Source organism: Anopheles merus, chromosome 3L (genome assembly GCF_017562075.2).
Source record: "Anopheles merus strain MAF chromosome 3L, AmerM5.1, whole genome shotgun sequence".
In the NCBI taxonomy this organism is placed as follows: domain Eukaryota; kingdom Metazoa; phylum Arthropoda; class Insecta; order Diptera; family Culicidae; genus Anopheles; species Anopheles merus.
This window is the reverse complement of record NC_054085.1, coordinates 32,882,142-32,896,770: the sequence shown is the minus strand read 5'-3', so window position 1 is coordinate 32,896,770 and position 14,629 is coordinate 32,882,142. Positions and strand designations below refer to the sequence as shown.

The window sequence follows — 14,629 nt, the reverse complement described above, 5'->3', positions numbered from 1 at the left end:
CTTTGCCGGTGTAGGTGATGTGTTGCTGCCAATACTGCGCCTCAGATCAAAAGCACCCAGTGTATTGACACGGTGCTTCCCTCACTACACTGCTTTGGAGTAGTAATAACCTTACTTCAGTGGCGCAATTGTAGCAGTAGCCGACGAATCGAACAGCATCGAATGGATGCTAAATTCTTCATATGCCTTGCGATAGAAAATAGCACCATCGTTTTCTGCTCTTTGATGGTTTGTGGTGCTGCTTTGGGCTGCGCTTTAGAACATCGGCAAGAAGTCCTGAGACGGGTGTTTATCTTGCCTGTCTTCGATAAACAATATTTCCGGTGTCGAACTGCCGATCGAAAGGGGTTATGGTTAAGAGAGTGGGTTCAAGAGTCGGTTCACAAGAGTGCTATAACACATGTGGAACGTTCAATTATACTTGCATCATCTTTTGCCGAGCAAGTGTATGCTTCATGCACTTTCCTCATCTTCTGTCGAGCGTGTGTAATAAGGCGGCTTTAAAGGTTCATGTTGCGAGTGTGTTGCTTTACAAATGGAATGTTGTGTTTCAATTGAGGCGAGCTCAAATAGAGTATGCTTTGATAAAAATACAGGACCATCTGTGTCTTTTTGCCATTAGACGTTCAAAAACACTGAAATTGAGTATAAACATTACATTCAAATCGAATCGTTACGTTATCTCGTTAGCGTTATCGTTATAAGATTTTCGACAACATCACACCATGATTACAATCGATAAAGCAATGTTTTTTTGTCTTCTTCTTCCTCATCTTCCACTAAGCTAGAGAATTGTAGTTTAGTCTAGTGTAGTCTTCATTTAAAAAAAGAACATTTCACTCTCCGCAGCCGGTAGGATTCGAACCTACGCTCCCAGAGGGAATCTGATTTCGAGTCAGACGCCTTAACCACTCGGCCACGACTGCTGCGCTGCGGAAGGGGCGCCATCAATCAACGAGGCTCAAAATCGCTCATTATCAGATAATCTTGCTGTTTTTAGATGATTACGTTGTCTGCACTTTTTGTTTCGTTGTTTCGTTGTGTAAAATACCGTCACCCACGAACCGTGACCGTTCGATCGTTTCGTGCAGATTAGTACGTTTTATTTCTATTTTAAGACACTATTCCCGTAAGTGTAGATGATTAGGGTGTGGTGTGTGTTAGAAGAAATACGCGTTTCCCCGGCACGAACGGAGAAAAACACATTCTGCCCGTCGCGCGGGGTTAGCGGTTCCAATCGTTTAGGTGTAATGCTTGACAAATTTGTGCATTTTACGACTCTTGTTTGTCTTTTTTTTACATTTTCGAATTTTCACAATCACCCATGCGGGAGCTAACTTCTGTGAGAAAAATCAACACCCCTCTAGCGATTTATATCATACCAGTATATGTGGGGTTACTTTCCCCTGGTGGTGGCAGCTTCGCCTTTTTTTCATGTGTGTGCGACGACGCCATAAACGTTCCTCATCCTTTCAGCCGCGGTTAATGCAGCTACCACGGTTTGGAGAGACCCTCCGCTCCGCCCACGTGTCAAGGTCTCCCCATCAAAACACGCGTCCTAACGAGCCACCCTTTCACGCGAACGGTTCGAGCGGGAGCGGTAAATATGTTATCAAATTTGAATAAACTGCGGCGCGCACACCATGGCGCGACTCTTCCTCCACATCCGGGGTCGTCCCACATGTGGAGGACCTTTGTATAAACGAGCTACTGGCATCGCATTTTTCGGGCGAGAGGAGGGCCGCAGTGTGTAAAAGGGTGCGCGTTCAGCTGTCGCGTGAACGATAAACTCGTGAGCGAAAGGGGGACGACGAGAGAGGTGGCAAAGAAATAGCACAAATCGATCCGACATCATCCTTCCAGCCGGGTATTGGGGACGAGGAGCGATGGTAATGGACGTGGCAAGAGCGTCTTCGCTGTGCTGTGCGCTGTTCCTTCGCTTAGCAAAAGGGTAATTTGTCCTGGTACGGAGGGAGAGAGAGAGAGAGAGCGAAAAAACGATTGACGAAACTAATGCACTGGTCACGGTTGAGCGTGTTTTGTACGAAACATACATCAACTCCGTGGTGCGTCATGAAGCTTCATTGAAGAGGTGTAGGGACGGGGACCAACTTTTATGAACTAACGCGAACGGAAAGGTGATCGATCACATCACATCACGAGCAAGCGAAATAAGGATGATGAACACATCACACACTTACACCATTTGCTAACTAGAGATTGCTGTACGTGCAAGTGTAAAAAAAGAGGGGGTGATTTGTTGGTTCTGTTGCCTAACGTGCTTCATTAATGAAGCTCTGACTCATGCAATCTGTTTCGTTAAATTAAAGCATAATTAGAAAATAACGTCCTCTCTGTCCTGAACGAGTTGACAGGCCTTGCCCGCCGTGTCGGTATAATTCTGCCATAAATTGAGCCGTAAATTGGGAATTTAGTTTAGCGTTAGAGTGTCCCCGGGAACACTGGGAAGCAGCGACATCATCTCATCATCGTCATCGTCGTCGGGCATCATCAGCGAGCGCGTCATGTAAGCTGCACGGTGGTGGTTGTTCCGCCCGGTTTTTCGCACTAAGTAATTCGCACTTAATCACGGCAACACAACACAATTAACTCCACCAGGCACAGCAACTCATCCGTCCAGAGCAGTGTAAATGAATTTCCGAGGCCCATTTCATCGCGTGCGTGCCAAGAGACGGCCAAGAGTACCTTCAAACCCTGCCCGCTCTCCAACCATCGCCAATGCTGCGTAGAGTGCGCACTTTATGAAGATTAAAATTTACAAACCATCATCATCGGGGCAAAATGTGTCCACAGTTGGTAAGGTTCGCCGCCACGCTCCTCCACGGCAAGCCCACGACGGAAATGTTTAGTTTTTATGGGCCCGAAATAAAATCCACCCAGTTTGGGGATGCTCCGTCTGCCCGATGCTGCCCTAAAGCACGTTTCTTCGAGGTGGCAGGAGACTGGGAAAACATAATCCGGGGCTCATCCTGGGTCGTCCGAACACAAACCATTGGCCAGAAGTATCGTGGAACACGTTTCGCGTACGACGGCGCCTCTCGTAGCGACACTTAAACGGGTAATTAATACCATAATTAATTAATTTACGAGCCACATTTTGCGTTAATTTAAATCTTGCACCAGTCTCCCGGACGACTGCCCATGGGATGGCGCCGGATCTTTCGGGAGGTGGTGTCTTTGATTGAATTCTATCGTTCGAGAGGCGCAAAAAATGAGTGTAGGCTATGGAACACTTCCATTTCGGTGGGTTTATTTGATGCCCGCTTCGCGTCGAGAGTTGGGAGTTTCGGGAAAATCGCTTGAACGAAACACGGCGTCATCCATTTTACGGCGCTTCATTTATGGGACGACCGAACGAACACGAACTGCACGAAGGTTGATCTGTAATTTACGATATCCGGTTGTTGGGTAAATGGGTTTCCGATCCGAAATGCTGGCGCTGCTCTGCCGCCTCAGGGGCACACGTGCCGTGCGTGCGTATGTGTGGTTTTAGTCAATCCGCGGTCGCTCACTCAAGGAGGTTGTGATGATTCAAAAAAGCATCACACCCAGGTTGAGTGAGTGATCGAGAGAATGAGTCCAGAGAGAGAGAGAGAGAGAGCGAGATGGCGGTGAAATAGCTTCCGTGTACGTTGTGCTATGTTGAACGTTGACATCGAACAGAGAAACTTGTTGAGACCACAAATCACAAACACGACGACGACGACGATGGCTTCCGGAGTGCATTTGTTGGGCTTCCGGTATGAAATTGATGTCGCCGCCGCCGATGAACGAGGGATCCTTTGGGAAGGTGGGAAGGTGGCACCATCATCCTCCTGTGATACAGCCCTCTGCCAGACCTGATGAAAGACATACACACGCACACACACACACACAAGCTCACAATCACTAACACTCATTTGACGACGTTTACTGGTTGGGGGGTCGGTCTTCTGGAGGATCTGCAGTTCTTCTGGTTTGACTAAATTAATTATTTAGCCCGATTGCCGGAGCCTAATTCCTATCTTCCTTCCCATGCAGCAGCCTGGTCCCGGCAGACCAGAATTGTTTTCCATTTCCTTACACTTTCCGCCTGTGTCACTGGGGGGAGGTTTTTTTTTTGGGGGCTGGTTGGTTAGTGAGTTGGGTCTCGGAGTTTTGGTTCTGTTCAGGGAAGTTGAGCAAAGCTCGTTTCGTGATAATGTGGTACATACACTTGTGTACCGGTTGAGCTCGAGCGTAGCCTGAGCGTACGTTTTTGGGGGATGAATGATTTTCGGTCGGTTTAGCAACAATAAAAATTAACCTCCAGACCGGCAGTGGAAGTGATTTCGTCGTCCAAGTCCGAGTACATCCAGTTCCGAGAGACACACACACGAAGCTTCTCTCCTCCTCCTCCTCCTCCTCCCGAAAAGTCATACTGCGGTCAGTAATATTGCTGCATCGCTTCCTTCCTGCCACCAACGGCACACACCGACAGGACAGGGAATTGCGGGAGATATAAGAACATAATTTATGAACCAAACGGGAGTGCCCCCTCTCCTCCCCCCTTCCCCCCAATTGCTTTTGCTTCTGCTGTGTGGCTTAAAAATGGATCGCAGTGGTTGTCCTTTGTTGACCATTTTCCCCAAGGGGTCACTTCGAGGCCATATGATTCGAATTTTGCGATAAATGCCCAAAGCGGGCGAGCCGTCACGACTTAAAGCGGAATCATTGAAAAGTTCGCATTTCCTGCTTCCGGTTTTGTGTGATGGTGATGATGGTGGTGTGTAGGAGTGGTCAGGGGGGGTTTTTGCTGTTGTTGTGGTGCGTTCGCGTCCGATATGGTCAAGGGAAATCAATTTAATTTGGTCGAGTCGAGAGTGTTGGACAAATTCCAGCACACGATTTTCATTATTAAAGCTTATTATGCGCTGCTGACACATTGAAGCTGAGCTGAATTGAGTGATTTAGTGCGAAGTGGAGTATTATTAGAGATTTGTGTTGGTGCATTGACCAACAGTTTATACAAGATCTACAAGACATCGGCATGTTTTATGACGTCATTTCAGAAAAACAAACGACAACATGACACAGATAAAGCGTCCATAAAGTATGGCAAACGGTATATCAAATAACATTGGGGGAGAAAACAAAAAAAAACGATTTCAATTTAAAACCCAACTTGATTGATGAGCCCCCCCGAAATGGAAATTGCGCTCGATTTGTCTCACTTTGATTTCATATTAAAATTTTCTCATTTCCAAAACGGGAGGTTTTGCTTTTCGCTGTGTTCACGGTTAGCGATGGAAATGTTATATTGCGTTTGATCAGAATGCAAAACCAAGAAACCTTCAAATTCGATGAAAAGTTCGTGCTATTGATTGCTGTTTGTTGCAATACGCACCAAAAAGAGAATTGATAATGATGATGAAAACGGAAGGAAAAACCCGCACCCGTAGAGGAAAGAAAAATTGCCCTCCCGGGTAGAGGGCTACAGGGCGACGCGGAAATCCTTAAGACAAACACACCGGAACAATGTGACCCAAACGGCAGCAGCCATCATCATCATCATCAGCGGCGGGACCGGAAGCGCAACCAATGAGCGGGAACTTGGATGGGCACTGTAAGGACCTGCCCACACCTCTGGACAAGATTCGGAAAATCGTTCCACGGCACGCCCGCCACTCAACTGAGTTGCTGCATGCCGCATGTTTGCAGAGACATTTGAAGTTGTTTTCGTCTCGTGCCGTCGTCTGCTTAACTTCCTGTTTTGCCCAACCACCCTTGCGCAAATGGGTAATGCGAACACCAAGCGGAAGCGCGTTGCGAAACACGCGGCCAACCGTGTAGTACGCGCACAGCGAGTCATCCTTGCCTGTCTGAGAGGTTGAAGGTTTTTCGCTTCGATTCCGGCGCTCGAAACGACTCGAAAGCTCATAAACCAGAATTAATTGGGCGTTCAATGGTGGTCCGTGGTGCCGTGGGACACCAGCACTGGAGCTCCAGTGACAGTCATTTGGGGCCCGGTTTTTGTTGCTTTCCTTTTCCGGATGATTTAAATGGCAGTTGAGTTAATCGGACGGGCACAGAAAGAAACGGGCACGCAAACACACGGAGCGGAGCGTGCTTAAGCAGCGTGGCGACCGTAAATGAGGCAACCGGGAGGAGGAGAAGGAGGCGAGGGAGCTGGAAAAGATGTGCTGACGAGCATTTGACCAGTGGTGGTAGCGTAAAGAGTATTTTTTGTGTGTTTTTGTTAATCGGTATTCATCCCCGGAAGCTCTCTTTAAAACAACAAGCAAGCAAGCGTTTAGAGACGTTCTGAGACTCACTCTGAAGTATTTCTTACCATTCTGGTGGTTCGTCTGAAAAAAGGGGAGACTGTGGGTGTGTGTGTGTGTCCTTACCTGCAAAGAAAGCAAATGAAGAAGAAAAAAAACCAAATCAGTATTAGAAGATCAGTAGCGGTCCATTTGTTGTGGCCAAGATTTATGGCCGGATCGAATATTAGGATTTTCCTCTCCCGTTTTTTTGTTCTCGTTCATTTTGATTTTGCGTTTTTTGCTGGCAAGTCTTATAGATCTTTTCTAGAAGGATATGATGTTTTTTTTGTTTCACTGCAGACAGACAGTACTTATGCTTCTCTCACGGTGCACAGTAGTGCACATAAAAGTAAGTTCTTAGCGAAAGAGCGTACAATAAAATTCTTCCCAGCAAGAAATCAACTCTAACTCAACGAAGTTGAAGCTCCAACCCGGCGTACGATCGAGCAGAACATGGTCACGGAAGTGAACGGGTGAAAGACATGTATTTTGGGGAATTTTATGGTTCCGGGGTTCCGTGGTTACTTCAGCACCCACCGGTTACACGAACCCTCCCGACCGAAGCACAAAAATGCGCTGAAATCTATAAGTTACGCCATAAAAATCACTGCACGAAACGGGGAAGGCACTTAAAGAAGGGGGGACGGCTCTAGATATCGATCAAAGTTGACAAAAGTGGAATATTCCATTTCGCTATTGGGAATATTTTACTACTGGTGTGTCCCCGTCGTGGTCGTGGTCCACCCTTTGGCTGCAAAAGGTTCGAAGTTGCAGTTACGCCCGTCCCGGTGCAAGCAGTCTGGAAATCCTGTGTGATACGGATTTATTAGTTTCTGCTGGACTTCATCTGTGACAGACGCATCATCATCATCATCATCCATCTACCATCGCACGATCGATCCATCTCAAGCTGTCGATGCTTCGAAGTGTCGAGTGCATCACGGCATTGCCCATACGACGGTCATCCATCGGTCGGTGCTTGGACGCACGTTTTCGACATTGATTTATTGACTTTGACTTTTGCGAAGAGTGTAATGAAATGAGTGGCGAGTTGGGTCGCCAGTAGCAGCTTAAGGTTCAAGAAGTTCGTCACAAGACGTTCTACGTCACGGTTTTTGTGTTCCTCGCTTGTGTGCGCTCAAGATGCAAGACATCAGATGGTGGGGAATATGGTGTGCGCATGGTATGGCAGCTTGTTCTTTTTTGTTTTGCAACCACCATCACCATCTTCTATTTGTCACGTTCCGTTCATTTGGAAAGATGTCATCTTTTCCCCCGTCAGCTTCGGAGGCACACAAAGGCTTCCGAGAGTGATGCAACCATCGGGCAACAAGAGTGACAAAGCTTTGGGAAAGATCTGCCGACACCGTCACCGTCACTACACTGGTGCATCTGGTGGAGAAAAATATGGAAAATCATTGTGGGAACAAGCTTTCCGCGTTTACCGTCTTATGCTTTCGTCTGTTGGAAAGGTGTGAGAAGTCTGTGGCTGTTTTCAATATCAACCACCGAACCGATGGTGGGAAGCATCACTAAAAGTGCTTCCCGCTTCCCGCTCTCTGTTTCGAGCGGTACATTCAATCAGCATCTCCTTTCCTTGGTATTTTCCACCCTCGAATGGCGTTATTCGACTTTGTTTCGATCGGCAATCGGAAGACCCACCTTGTGTGTTAGCCTGGAAGGCAATATTTATTGCTTTCAATTTGCAATCGGGTTTCATTTAGCGAAATTTCTCCAAACACTTTGGGGGAAACCGTGTGTGTGTGAGTGTGTTTGTGTGCTAGGGCGTAGCGGCAATTTCTAGTGACGGTGCCGTACGTGTGTACCTCCTCCGTGTGTGCTCCGGTGCCTTTTTATGGTTGCGGTCTGGGAAAATTGAGCCGTAGACTAGGCGCCTTATAAGGTGTAGTTTGGTAGATTTAATTTATGGCGCGATTTGTGTGATACGATCACACCATCAACCGTTGGGAAGGTGTAATTGTAGCATTTATATGGGATTTATGTTCATAATTTAGAAATCGCTAGAAATTACAGCTTCGTGCGTGTAATTTACAACGTTTAATTCGCGGCCGTGTATTGATCACACACTGGCCGGCCTTGAGGGTTGGAAAATGGTTGGATTAGTGATGTGCTCGCTGGAGCGTACATATGATTACGCGATGCGACTCCGGTAATGAAATGGAATGCTGGCCTGATACTGACTGATTCCTGGCGACTATGACTCTAGTTTGTTTCTGATTCCGGCCGACTCCTGCCAACTCCGGTCGACTCCTACTCCGGTCAACTCCAATTTTGGACGACTCCGGACGACTTCGGATGGTTCCTGGAAATTCTGGAAGGCGCCAGATAATGCTGGTCGGACCTACCTTCCAGAGTTGGTTCCGATATGTTCGGAGTCGACTTCAGAATTTTGCCAACTTTACCCATCACTACATTGGATCCTTAAGATTGCAGACATTCAAACGAAAGAATTCTTTGAAGTTTTCTACAAACCACAAGCGACAGCAGATATCACGCTAAGAAGACTCTTAGAAAAGGTCGGCTAAGCCTTCGCTTTAATCCAAATCCTTGTTATTCAGCGTTACCCAACGAGGTAAAATGAGGCTGTAATGTTGTTTCAAACATGTATCCTAAAATCCTTTCACAACACCATCGGTGCATGGATGTGAGGAACCACCATCAGAAAGACGTACGCACCCCAACCGGTCTGTGAATTCCATTGAACGATTTTCAACTTCAATGCAATGTTTAAAACCGGCTGCCCTGCGTTCAACCTGCCACGACGCTGAAGAAGTGTTGCTGGCGCGATGATGTGTGCATTAGGTAAGTGTTTTATCGTACGGCACACACACACCTTGTGTAAATAGTACACGCATTTGACAGCTGGCAGGACCGGCACGGCGTTGAGGCACAGTCCTGGGTAGTGTGAAACGTGTTGCTTACATATTCGCACATCAACACTATGCTCCCCGCGTATGAAGGTAGGCGCATGCCCTCCAACGGAGTTGTTGCTCATTTACAGGAATGGGCTGGAGCTTACCGATGGGCACGACGTGAGCAATTTCTTCATCATTCTTGGACGATGCTTCGCCGTCTGACGTTCGTCCAGGTACGAACAGCACCGTGCCTGTGTGTGTTGCACGTCCTGTAAAACCGATGGCAAATCGGTTGCTTCTCTCGCACAGAGGTGACAGTGAATGCCTGAGCCCAAACGGTCTGCTGGGTGGCAAGGCTGGATGCTGCCTCTATGCCGTTGCATAATCGGAAATTGGCAGACGCACACGCAGCTGCACACGTACCGAGTTGGGGGACTGGGATTAGTGTGCGCTTGAGTGGTGTAATCACTATCCGGCTACGGTGCTGCAGCATGCGTGCCTGGAGATGCCGGGGCATAATTTGCTGAGAGGCGGCAGGGGCACTATAACCGCACCGAGAAATGGTTTTCCATCGATCGACATTATCGAGCAGAAGCTATTTAAGGAATGGTAATGGGGTGTTGGGGCTTTCGAGAGGACGTACGGACAGCGATGAAGATCGCAGGGTAAACAGGGTACACTTCCTGTAGTAGTGCAGTCGTCTAAGTCAGGAACTTCGATCGAGGTTGTGTAAGCAAATCGTAAGACAATGAACAAGGCCAACCCCTTTGTCTTCCTTCTTACACACACACACACACACAGATAGACATACACTTTATGCTGCTTCTTGCGTGACATTCAGCTCCCAACTTCCGTCGGCTCTCAGTTTCCGGTGTTCCTGGTTATGGGTCTTTGCTATTGGTTCAAAAGCGTTCCAACCGTCAAGGGTGCTCCTGCAGCGGTTTTTCAAGACATATCAAGATCTGGATCGGGAGAGTGATGTGTGTGTGTGCGGTTTTAAGGCCAGTGGGATGAGTTTGAATAGCAAGATTACTCACACAAACACACACACACACTCACCCGTGCACAAAAGAAGTGGTCCAGATGATGAGATGCGCCGCAACTTTCGCGGCGGCGAGGGCAAAGGCAAAGATTTCAAGTCCGCAGAAAACGCTGATAAGACAATTGTTAAGTGGTTGTTCTTGAGTGACAATGGTTCTGCGTTCTAAGAATGCTTTTTAGGTTTCTGTACGTGTGTGTGTGTGTGTGCGTTCCATCTGCCGTTCACTCGGGCTTCCCCAAAACGATTTGCTTCTGCTGCTCCGCTTGGCTTGGTTCGCTTATCGTAACCACTACATGGCGCCTGCTTTTTTTTTTGTTTCATTCATGCTAGGAAGCAATTTCTTTTTCTTGCTTTGGAGATGTTTTCAAGATGTGGGTGTGCCATGGGAAAAGACACGGTGGTGTAGTCAGTTAGGAAGTAGATCAACGATTGTGACGCGTTTACATTGTGGAAGATTGACGATGTAAGCGTGCGTTTGTGTGGAAGGGACGTAGAAAATACACCACAATTTGTTCCATTTTCATTTGCTCGGTCGGTTGGGGACGGTATTGGAGCAGAAGTGAGCGAAGAAGCGAAGGCAAAGAAGGTGTAGTAAATTCAATTGTCCTCGGTATGATGTAACTCGTATATCAAAAGCAACCAATTGAGTTTGGTCGTTTAGATTGTGATGGTTTGTATTTGGTACAAATCTTAAATAAGTCCTGGTAAATGCACGTACTGTTTGTACCATCTAAATCCAAAGACTATAAAATGCACATGGTTAAGTGTGTCCCGGTGGTTAAGTGATTAGATTACGGATTTTAACAAGGCTAGGTATGTTCGATTCCCATCTGGATTTGGTTATGTAGTTTAACAACAATAAAAAAGTCTTAAGTCAGTCCATTTAGGGCTGAACCAAGGTGGCTAGATAGACTACAGATGGGTTCTTAGCTCTGATTTTGATAGCCATAATGGATGGAGATTTCCGTTGGAGATTGCGATATAGGGAGTTATGGTTGCTAAGGACTTTGCATGAGTTGCTAAGTATTTTTGGACTCCCTTATGGACCTTGGGCTGAACATGATCATCAAATGCAATCAAAGATCATCCACACAGTACTGTAGACTTTTGCGTGTGTTATTATAAGTAATCTGAATACGTAAGGCCTTTATTGCACGTGTAGCACTAATAATTAGTCTCAAGGTTGCCGATTGATTGGATTGGCATGGCAGACACAGAACAAACTCTTTGCTACCTTTAAATGTTGAAGAACACAAACAAAGATGGTTTTAATTTCATGGCTCAGAATGACTTTGACAGCAAAGTTCACTCAATTCAAGCAAATCTTCTTAAGCTGGACGCTTAACTTTCCTGTTCCACGTAACGCATACGTCGCACAAACAAAAAAAAACTCACTCCCAGTTCACTCCAAACCATGTTACGCTACTCAAACAACAGCCGGATACTTTTGTAATCGCTGCGTTTTGTTTTATTTCGTTTGCGCGCTCTCTGCCCGTCGTCCATCTCACAACTCCAGTAAACTCCACTCGAGCAGCTTGCACACCAGTTGACGGGAGAAAACCGCTCATTGTGTGTTTGTTTCACCATGCCCATCGTGGTCGTTTTTGCAACCAGAAACTATAACAAAGTCGCGCACGGAGTGAAACTGAAACTTCAACTTCAGTGCTAACACAACCCCGCGGCCCACGCACCGGATCCACGTGGCTACTGCAATATTAACTGCGCCCGGGGAAAGTGTTTACCTTTCTTTTGGGGGCGAGTTTTAATAACCTCTTTCAACATACACTTTGTACCCCCGCGTACTGTAAACGGGGGACGACTTGTTGCCATATGCCAGCCGACGAGTCCGTCACTGTGTAGCGTAAGAAATTGTAGGCGAGACGGGAGTGAATTTCCTTGAACATACGGGAAAGGGGGGGGGGAAGAAACAAGAGCAGTGAGAGCTGCTTAAAAAGTGTAATTTAAAAACTTGTCCGTAATTCAACCGCGACTGGACTAAAACCACATCACAACCCATCCCTTACGTGTACCAACAACAAAAACAAAACGCTCAAAAAATGGAAAATCCCCTCCATCGCCTACCCCCCCATCTGTGGGTATGATTTTCCAAAAGTGGAAACGGGGGAAGAAAATTTGGGGCAAAAATATAAACACCACTTTACGCGTTATTCCACTCCACTCTCGTCCACATTCTTCTAGGGCAGCGCGTTGTGGGCTGCTACGTGCTGTGTGCGTTCACGATGGAGGCGCCTTGTTGTTCAGGCCACCCTTTTTTTTTTTAAACATCTTCACTGCTGTTGCGGCCGGGGCGTAGCAAAAGCCAGCTCTCAAACAAAAAGCCGGATAAACGGCTTTCTGATCCCTTTGATACACGGTAATGCTGTGTGGCGCGAGGGGGGGTGACCCGCGTCTCGCGGATGCTGCCCTTGGGAGTGTGGGTGGGTGAAACGTGGCAAAATTCGCTTCGAGTTTTAGATTGAATTTTACGTAAGAGGTGAGACAGAGAAAGAGAAAATAAAGCGTTGTAGCAACCTTCCCACACATTTTGAGCCTCAACTTAGATTGAAAGCCCTTTCGACTTGATAGTAAGTCAGTTAGTTATGACGCAATTTTAGCTTATTTCATTACTTTCAACAAGCGAATTGCGAAGGGGTTCCAATGCTGGCTTTGAATTGAGTAATGATGAAAGTCTTCTTGCACGGCGATGATGAAGCTTATGCGATGTTAGCAATTAACGATGTGGGCTCCCGCCAATGTCGATAATATTTCTTAGCGAACAAATTTTCCACCCTGTCGCTTCCATCGATGAGCAGCATCAGCAGACGCGTACATCATGGCCTGCTTTGGAGGTTTGTGCTAAAAAACACGAAATGGTTGTTAGGTGGTGGAGTTGCAAGTAAGGCGAAAAGTTCGTCTCCAACTGTACTGTTTGTGTGTGTGTGTGTGTGAGCGAGAGTGTTTGGGGGGCTTGTAGCAGCTATCAAACACTTGACGGAACACGGTTCATAGTTTGAAGCGGAGGCTTAGAGTGGCGAAAGAAGAAGAAAAAAACCCACGTCACGTCGCAGCGAGACGAGGAAACAATTTGAAGAATTTTTCTTCCTGCTGTTGATTTATGAGATTATTATTTTTCAACCATTTTTCTTCCCATTCCCGTGCTCCGGGGTGTGACCAATGGGCACTTTTCTACGAGTCCATTTTGCGACGACGGTCTCGAAGTTTCGATGGGACGACGGGTCGTGGAAGAAGGGAAAAAAGAAGAAGCAATCACCGAGAATCAGGCAGACGGACGAATTTTACAATCTGCCGAACGTGCGAAACTTGTTCTTCTTCCTGGGGAGGTTTGGGTTTTCTCCCAAGGAAGTACGGTCACTTTCGGACGGGCATAGTTTACTGCCAGCCAGCAATGCGTGGGGATTGAAAAATTCTTTTACCAACAGAGCAAGTGGAGCGGGACGCATTGTTGGGCAAATTGGAATTGATATGATGATGTATGTTAGAGGTGGGGATGAATTCAATCTAAAGTACTGTGGAAATCTATGGTTAAATTGTTTTGAGACGAAATTTGTGGGCAGTTTTGGTCAAGTGAAATGGCATAAATGAAAAGCCATTACTTACGTTCAATCATCATTGAGGGAAATATGGTTTCGTGTCGTTCGTGTATTTAGATTGAAGTTGAGCTCCTTTAATACTTTAATAGCTTAACGCCTTCAAAATAATGGAAAATTATCTGAGAGCCGATTCGTTGTGATAGTTTAATTAGTAATTAGTTTTGATTATAAATCAAATTGTTATCAAAAGCAAGTCTTTATTAGCTAGCACGTTAGTAAATTTTAATGTGTAACAATTTGTCTTTCTTAATGCATTTTACATTATATGTTGTTCTTTTATTGCTCAAACATGCATGATAGCACCAACATGATAAGCTGGACTAAAAAGTATGATGTTTTGTGCATGATTTGTTCCACCTTTGTTCTACATCCCGCATTATCTAGGGGCAATTACTTACACTCAAGTACGTAAATTGCAACAACCTTAACAGACATTAATCTCATCGATTCGATGATACAAGCAATTTGAAGTAATGCTCCCAAAAAGAAAAGAAAGAAAGCATCAATAAGTACCGTGTTGTTGTACCGTGTCCAGAAAAATTGAACCGGACAACATGAGACATAATCGATTCAGCAGCAGCAGCAGCAGCATGCAGCCATGCTCTGCCCAGGTTTAGCCCTCCCGTCTGTGGTAAAAAGTCTTCTTCAAGTTCCCCGCACCAGTTTCGAAGCTCGCTTTGCATCGAGCCTTCCGCGCAGTTTCGAACGACGGAGGGATGGAGATCAAACCTTAATAACAAAACTTTTGCCCATTCAGGCACACGGGGCGTGATGGAAAAGTAGCATCAGACGCAG

The 14,629-nt window shown here is 46.4% G+C and overlaps 1 protein-coding gene and 1 non-coding gene across 4 annotated transcripts in view; both read right to left on the bottom strand.

Annotated features, from left to right (window-relative positions):
- LOC121598740 (matrix metalloproteinase-2) overlaps positions 1-14,629 on the bottom strand; it is a 264,445-nt gene that overhangs the window by 14,616 nt on the left and 235,200 nt on the right. The window lies entirely within an intron of this gene.
- Trnas-cga lies at positions 845-926 on the bottom strand. Its single transcript has one exon. It is a non-coding gene; the product is annotated as a tRNA-Ser (tRNA).